Source organism: Sciurus carolinensis, unplaced genomic scaffold (assembly GCF_902686445.1).
Source record: "Sciurus carolinensis unplaced genomic scaffold, mSciCar1.2, whole genome shotgun sequence".
NCBI classification, from domain to species: domain Eukaryota; kingdom Metazoa; phylum Chordata; class Mammalia; order Rodentia; family Sciuridae; genus Sciurus; species Sciurus carolinensis.
In genome coordinates this window covers 1,291,269-1,300,479 of record NW_025920141.1, presented here as the reverse complement: position 1 = coordinate 1,300,479, position 9,211 = coordinate 1,291,269, and positions in this window count along the sequence as shown.

The following is a 9,211-nucleotide window of genomic DNA, read 5'->3' as shown; positions in this document are numbered from 1 at the left end:
GGTAACCTCTGTTCTACCTTTTTTCTCCATAAATTGGACTATTCTGTTTACCTCACATAAGTGCAATCATGTAGTATTTTTCTATTTGTTCTCTGGTTTATTCTGCTTAGCCCTTAAGGTTCATTTATATTGTAGCATGTATCAGAATTTCATTCTTTTTTAAGACTGAATAGCATACCATTGTATATATACATTATATTTTGTTGATCCATTCTTCTGTAGATGGATATTCAGATCGCTTCCACTTCTTAGCTATTGTGAATAATGGTGTCATGAATAGTGATGTGCAAATATCTTTTTGCATCTCTGCATTCAACTCCTTGGGGTACATCCTAGCAGTAGAATTTCTGGGTCACATGGTAATTTCATGTTTTTTACTTTTTGAGGAACCACTATGTTGTTTCCATAGTGGCTGCATTGTTTTACATCCTCAGAAGTAAAACACAGGGTTCTAACTCCTCATCAATACTTGGTATTTACTATTTGGTTTTTGGTTTTGTGTCTTTTTTTTTATAATTGCCAATCTAATTAGTATGAAGTAGTATCTGACTGTGGCTTGGATTTGCATTTACCTAATGACTAATGATTTGGAGCATCTTTTCATGTTCTTATTGGCCATCTGCTTATCTGCTTAGATAACTATCTGAATCCTTTGCCTGTGTTTTTATCACGCAGTTTTGTTGTCATTATTAAACTATAGGTATTCCTTTATACAGTCTAAATATTCATCCCTTACCACATGATTCACAAATATTTCCTCCCATTCTATTGGTTTACATTTTCTATATTGTGTTATTTAATGCACAAATATTTTTAATTTTGGTGAAGTTCAATATACCTATTTTTTCTTTTGTGGTCCATGCTTTTGCTGGGGGAAGCATTGTATTTTGCTCTTAAAAGATCAAACAGAAAAAAAGAGCCTGCCCATGAAAATTAAAGAAAAACAAAATTGACTGCTATCCTAACAGGTATTATTATTCCTCTAGAAATACTTCGTTCTTTCTACATTAAAAACTCCTAAATATTCAAGTCTCAACTGTTTCTTGGCATATGTTTAAATGGTAGTTATTGTTCCTACTGAATATTCATTATGCACATCAGAAAATCAGAGACTGAAATATCAGTTGTTGTCAGTTCCAGAGCTTCCTTTCTGAGTTGAGCAGTGTATTTATTATTAAAGACCAAGTTGCTAGTGACAGGAAACTGATTTGAAATGGCTTAGATGGAAAGGGAAATTTACTGATTCATGTAGCCTAAATGTCAAGGAGTATAGTGGTTTGTATCTGAGTCTAGAAGCTCTATCTTAACTGTTTCTCTTTTATTCTTCCCTCCTTCCTTTTCTCTCTCCCTGCCTGATGTGGCAAGGGAGTATGTGAATACTTCTAGTCTCTTTGTTTGAGATCACCTTAGTGATCATCTAGTTTTACGACCCTACCTCTCAGTGATGGTCTTCTTGCCATCTTGAGCAAGGCAAAATAGTTTGGAGAGTATATTAGTCTTTTATCTGTTGCTATAACAAAATACCTGAGGCTGGAAAACTTTAAAAAAAGAGACTTATTTAGCTCAGGCTTAGAGTCTGGAAGTCCATATAGCATGGCATCAGTTCTGGTAAGGACAACATGGGAGATAACATCATGGCAGGGTTCATGCATGAAAGATAACATGGTAATTCAGGAAGCTAGTGCAGGGAGTAGCCTTGCTCTTTTATTACACCCTCAAAATAATTGTCATTTAAGGAGAATGATTTGAATCCCTTCTGAGGTCAGCAACCTCAGGAACCTAAAGACTTGCCACTAGATTCTACCACCTATTAATGTCAACACACTAGGGAACTGGCTTCCAATGCATGAAACCAGGGGGGGACAATGTCAAACTGTATTCAAATCACAGGCAGTGCTGGAAAGACAGATAAGACTGAGCAAACCAGGTCCACCAGCATGGAGCCATGCTGAGGGCTCAGCCCAATTGGCCGCATCTACTATGAAGTTTCCATCCAGAATCCTTACTCTGGACCCAACCAAATGTGTCCAGGTTTCTTTTCAGGGATCCAGGCCTTACCTCTTCTGGATAAAAACAGCCTCTCTAGGGCATAGAGGCTCCTTAGTCAGGAACTGGAGCTAGTGAAATTGTTGTAGCCACCAATATGACATCTGCAATCTGGTCATAAATGGACAGTAAGTCTCCACTTATTATCGATTTAATAACCATGTGTTTGATGCTGAAAACATATTCCTGAGCCACATGTGATCACAGGAAACCTTTCATGCACCCTTGGAACTGCACCCAATTCTGTAAGCACTCAGGTAATTAGGAATTTCAGATTTGCAATGTATATTTCTACACCTCCTCAGGAAAATGTTTTGAGTTGTGCAAAAATAATATTGTATTTTTGTAAACCTAAACAATTTGCATATAACACTCTCACATCCATGACTTCATTTGACATTCACAACTACTAATGAACAACAACAAAAATGTAAATATTCTCATTTCATTGATCAGAACAAACTGGGTTAATCAAATGTCTTGCCTGAGACTTACAGATAGGATGTGGCAGGTCAGATCTTTAGAACTCACCCCCTTACTCTCCCACCCTGGAGATTTTGCTCTCCTTAGGCTGGTCTTCACTTCCCAGTGTATCCCTTCAACCTTGACTTTTATATTTTTGTTTCAATGGCTCAATCATGAGATCATGTATCTGAATTATAGTAGCCCATGTTTTCTTATTTTCCCTGATTTTTTAAGTGAATTGCATGTCTTAGTTGTTACTCTTTGAAGCTTCTCTTTTTGTTTTCTTTTGCTTTTTGATGTGGTCTCATTATGTTGTCCAGGGCAGTGTCCAACTCATGGGCTCAAGTGATCCTCCTGCCTCACCCTTCCCAGTAGTTAGAACTATAATTATGCACCACCATGACTCTTTGAGTTTTACTAAGGAAATTCTCACTTCTCAGCTTCTTATTGAGCCTAAATGACCAGATTCTCTTAAAACTATTGACAGTGAGCATAGTCAATCTGGGCATAACAATTTCTTCAAAGTAATTTGTAGCACATGCCCATATATAGGAATTCCTTAAAATTGAATGTAGCTTCAGTTTTGGTTTTCTGGGATCAGTCAGAGATAGTCAGATTCCCAATATCTTGCTATAGGGTAAATCCTTCTTCCCAGTTATGATGAGTATCTGAAGCACAGCATTGACCTCTACCTCATTACATCCTTACATGTTCTGGAAGTCTGAGTGTCTTGTAAATCTCTTTATTATTCAGACAAAATTCCAACTAATGGAAAATTATTGCTTCAATTGGTCATAAAAGTGATACATACAGTTAACCTTTCTTCTAAACATTTAAAAATTTTAAGTTTTTAATGGAAACCTAAAAAGGAGAGATGGAGACATGATGGAGAGTTGCCTGCCCATACTATATAAATGATCAATCTCTTCATCACTTGCTCAAAACCATTTCCATCTAGAATTCTTGAAACTTAAGAGCCCATGTTGAGATACTCCTAAAATCACCACCTTAGCAGCAATGCATTTTAATTTTCATCTTTAAAGAGAATTTAAGGAAGAGAAATATCTGTACTCACATTCACATTCTGATAGGCTCTTTTGGCTCCTCCATACAGTAGTGCAGACATGCATATGTCTGCACATTCCTGTCTCATACTCAAGCACATCACATAACCCATCCCTGCAGGTCTGTACATTTGTCTCAGTCTCTCTCTGCAACACCCCATCCTGCTCTGTGTCCACAGAGACTCAGACTGACTTGTGAGGATGTCATTGACCTGCCTCCCTGACTGGCTTAGATTCAACCAAGAAAGTGAGGTCCTCAGAGGTCAGAGGACCTAGGAGAGAAAGAACAACCAGATTGCCATAGGTGACTGCCTCCTTCTGCAGAAAGCTCCTATGTGAGAGCCCTGAGTTCTGCTTCCCTCATCCTGCCCACGTGTTTAAAAATAGAGCCTTTGGCTTTTGCTGCCTGGAGAACTTTGGGCCCAATTACCAGCACCTCCCCACCAGGTTCCCCTCAGTCTGGGGCCTTGCACCTAGTGATTGGGCATGCCCCACTACAATGGGAAAAAGTAAGTGGATCAAAGCTCCAAAGATGGTGAAAATGTAGTATTTCTAGATATGTCAGCATAGTTAAAAGCTCATCTCCTCTTTGGAAAAGGGACAGGGACAGTTCATATTTTACATAGTTGTAAATAGGGAATTATAATAGTAGGGCTTATCACTACTTTTCTTTTGAAAGGGGGAAATCAAATTAAAATGTAAAAGAACAAAAACTAACCCAGTTAGGCAAAGGACTTGAGTAAGCAATTCTGCAAAGAATATACATGAACCACCTACAAGCACATAAAGAGATGGTCAACATCTCTAATCATTAAGAAATTCCAATAAAAATGATAGTGAGATTCTACCTCAAATAAATTAGGATGAATCCTAAAAAGAAAGCAAAAACATAACCAGTGCTGGTGAAGATATGGAAAAATTGGGAGTCTAATGCACTGTGAATCGGAATGTAAAATGGCACAGTCCCTATGGAAACAGTATGGTGGTTCCTCAAAAAATTAAAATTGTAATTATCACATGATCCCGAAATTCTACCTCTGGATAAATACCCAAAATAATTGAAAGTAGGGTCTGAAAGAGATATTTGAACCCCTATGCTCATAATAGCATTATTTACAATAGGCAAAATGTGGAAGCAACACAAACATCCATCAACAGATGATTGAATGAGCAAAAACGTGGCCTAGGTATACAGTGGAATATTATTCAGTCTTCAAAAGGAAGGAAATTCTGATATGCTGCCATATTGATAGGCCTGGAGGACATTATGTTAAGTAAAAAAAGCTAGATTCATATGGACAAGTACTAGATGGTTTTCCTCCTATGAGATGAGGTATCTAGAATAGTTGAATTTATGGAGATAGAAAGTGGGGAAGGGAGAGTTATTGTTTAATGGACACATTAGGTTGAGTTTGGGATCATGAAAAAGTTCTAAAATTGAATAGAAGTTATGGTTGTACCATGTCAAAGTTCTTAATGCCACTGAACTATAAAAATAAAAATGGTTAAAACAGTAAATTTTATGTTTTGTGTATTTGGTCACATTAAAAATTAAAATAAAATTACATTCCTTTTAAGCGAGGTTTCCTTAACATGGGTTTAACAGAGGTTGGTGTGAATAACAAATCTTATCAACAGTAACGTGACACACAATACTCCCATTGTAACCCTTGAATTGAGGAGACTAAGGCAGAACATCTCTTATTTTAAATATCTGCACTATTTGAAGCAGATTTTGACTCAATGGAATTATTAACATACCAAAACTAAAGTCTAAATCAACACACAAAGATTAATGGAACCCAGGATAAGATATGTCATAAAAAGCAAACAAAGGGAAGATACTTAAGAAATCCAACAATGAAGAAAGTTAAATGGTAGGTAGGTAGAAGAGGATGAAGCAGGCTTGGAATTTTCCTGGGTTTCTATAGTACTTGGCTTCAGTCTCCAGGGGTGATAGAGACCTCCTAGATGAATTCCTGCCTTGGGAGAAGGTTTGTTTGTAGCTCTTGAAATAAGGCCCATCAGGCCAAAACACCAACTGACTAATAATAAAGGTATAGTATGGTCATCAATTCTCAAACTTTACTGTGGGTTAGGGGCACCCGGATTCCCAGAGACTGCTTAGTCCTCCACACAGTTCAGCACAGAGTGGCACAGAACAGATCCTCAAAGTAGTTGTGAAGTTAACCCACAATGTGATGAATTATGTATGTTTGCATGTATGTATGTATGGTTCCTGTCACCAATTTATGGACAAGAACACTGAGACTCAGAAAGGTTAAGATACATGCCAAGGTCAGTCAGTGGTGCAGCATCCATCTTTCCAGGGCTCCCTCAAAGTCTTCTGTTCCTCTACAATAGGCAGAAGATCCCTTAAAAATGAAAATCAGATCAAGTGACTTCCATGCCCTCCATCTTTACAAGTTGCCCAGGCAACTCAACAACCCAAATGAGAGGTCTTTCCTTGACCTATGAGGTGCCAGCATACAATATGCAGGTTTCCAACCTCCTCCCCATCTCCAGCCCTCAATGGACCTCATCACATTCCTGACTTGCATCTCCACCCAGCATTGTGACCCCAGGGCCTGTGCACTTCCTGTCTACTCTGCCTGGAATAGTTTCCTCCAGAAGTCACAACTCCCTTCCCTCATGAATTCAGGATTCTATTCAAACATCACCTCTTCAGCAAGGCCTTTGCTGAACACTTTATCTCAGGACATCACATCTCACCATCTTGATGCATCCAAAATTATGTTATATAACAAATTGTTCACTTGGCATTTTCCCCTCTGAAGAGAAGCTCCACGAATTCACATACTCTTCATATTTTAGTTACTGTATCCTCAAACTGAGTATTTGGAAAGCATTTGATGATGAATGAATGAGGAACCTCTTGATTTGATTTCAAGAACAGTAATGGACTCTACCAGGTCAACTCCTTGTTACCACAAAATTTGTGCAAATTGTCCCTTAAACATAGAAAATCATGTCATAACAGTTTCACTGAGAATGGTACCCCTCCTCTGCACCCAACATTGTATACCACTCTATCCCATATACCTACATACATCCCATCTTGTACACCCAGCACAATGTCTGTTCCCTTCTTTGCCCTGTGTCACACCTTCAACCTTTCTTTCTTGCCCCCCCTGGACTTCCTAACAACCCAGATTTCCAGGCTTTACACCCTTTGATAGGTGCTAGATGAATCACCCCAACCAGGTAACTAGGTCATCCCACAGGAATGGACTGTAACATATTAGAACCTAGCAGATGCCTTCAGGGAGAAGTACAGGGGAAGCAGAGAGAGGAGTGCAAAGGACTATTGATTTCTCTCCTTCACCTCTCAACATTGATCTCTCTCCTTCACCTCTCATCTTCCCTGGACCCAAGATTTCTCTAAAAATAAAATACCATTCTCAATTGCAAAGCTGCTGCCTTTGGCTAAATATAAGACAGAACATGTCACTAACCCAAACTCTCTGAGTGAGATGGACCGCCAATGAGAGCTGGGGGATTCTCTGCCCCAGGAAGCCAGGTGGCAGAGTGGTGTCCCGGGATTTCTGCATCATGCAGGTGGCAAAACATGAACTCCAGAGGCACTCACATTGCTAAAATGCACCAGCATTAACTCTCTGGGAAACTGGCTGCAGCTGCTATTTTATAGGCTACTAATTGTTGAGCACTAACAAAGCCCCATCATCACATAATAACAAACTCTTTCCTGCCTCTATTGGCTAGCTTTTGCTGCACAACTAACCAGCCCAGAATTTAGTAGCTTAGAACAACAACCATGCTGGGCACTACCAGTGGCACATGCCTATAATCGCAGTTGCTCAGGAGGCTGAGGCAGGTGGATGCAAGTTCAAACCTGCCTCAGCATCTTAGTGAGGCCCTAAGCAACTTAGCACTGTCTCAAAGTTTAAGGATCTGGAGATGACCCTAGTAGTTAAGTGATTCTGAGTTCAATTCACAATACAAAAGAAAAAATATATTTCTTTACCAGTCCGTGGGATTCCTATTTTGAACTAAGCACACAGAGGCAGCTGGTCTCTATTCCATGTGATGATAGGGGCACTTGCTTGTATACTTGCAATCAGCAGTCAGTGACCTCATTCATGTCTGGTAAGTAGCAGAGTCAATGGGGAAAACCAGGTCATGTCACTCTCATCTAGTAGGTAGGTGGGCTCCTTTATGGTGATGGTACAAGAGATTTTATGAGCAGCAGAAAGAGGGCCAGTGCCAATGTCCACTAACTTCCCAAGCCTCTTTTTGCCTCACATGTACCATCACCAAACTGGCCAAGTCCCATCACCATGTCCAGACTCAAGAAAGGAAAAAAGCATAGATTTCATTTCTTGACAGGGAAGTTGCAAAACTTATGTTGCAAGGGGTTTCAAAATGAATGCAAAGAATCTGTTATAAAGTTTGCAATCTACAAAAGTGCCTATCTCTGCACAATGTCACATCCAAAAGAAACATAAGCCTAACCCCAGAAAAAAGACTTTAAACTACAAAATATGGCAGGAACATTTCCTAGAAACCCTATTACCCATTCATATCCCTGAAGTCCCAAAGTTCAAGGCAACTGCCAGAGTCTTCATTCCATTTTATCCCCAAATTCACAGTCCCTACTGACTCCCTTATTCCATGTCTCCTCCCACTTCCCACCTGCCTTCTGCATTTCACATCTCTTTCTGATTTTACCCTTCCTCCCCACTGATAACTCCCTTCCATTCATGAATATAATCAGAATGACAAATAGTCAGCAGCAGAGAAATGCAGACAAAATCCTTCAGAGGGCTCAGGGAGGAATGGAGGTCTGACCATACTGCTTTGTGTATAGTCAAGTGAGTCCACATATTCTAAATGATAAATCAACTCCTCCTTTTCTCCCTCTCTACATCTTTTCTTGTCCCTGTCTGTATTTTCTCCTCTGTCTCACTCTCCTCCTCACTCTACTTTTCTCCCTTTTTATATATCTCTCCCTCATTCTTCCTCCCTTCTTCTCATTTTGACCATTGTCTCTTTAAGTATTTGTTACATTAATCAAAAATATAAAACTATATTTTGAGTATTTGCAATTTTGAGTGCGTGTTACAAAAAGATGTTTACATTGATTAACAAGAATGAAAGTACCTAAAGGAAAAAGGAAATAAGGGGGAGCAGAAATCATTCAACTACTCAGCCCCACCTAAGATGAGATTGCCTGAGGTCTTGGAGGTTGGTGAATCCTTGAGGCCACTGGACCAGCAAATTTCCTTCCCATTCCCAAAGGTTCTGCTGGTTTATTTTCTTACTCATTTGTTTGTTGATGTAGCCCAAATTCATGCTCTCTAGAGAAAATATGCTTTTGTCCCCTTTCATCTCTCTTTTTCTAATTTGTTCAGCACCTGTTCACTGTAGTTCTGGGCATTCAGGCACAGTGCAGGCTTTTTAGGAGGTTTGTAGGGTCTCCAACTTCCTTAACTTCATTCTTCCTTAGATTGTGATGAGACAAGAACTCTGCAAATTGCCTAGGTAATCATAAGTCTTCATGTGTGTATGTACATGCACACATGTGTGTGTCTGTGTGTGTGCTGTAAATTGAACCCAGGTCCTTGCACACATAAGGCAGCTCTCCACCACTGAGT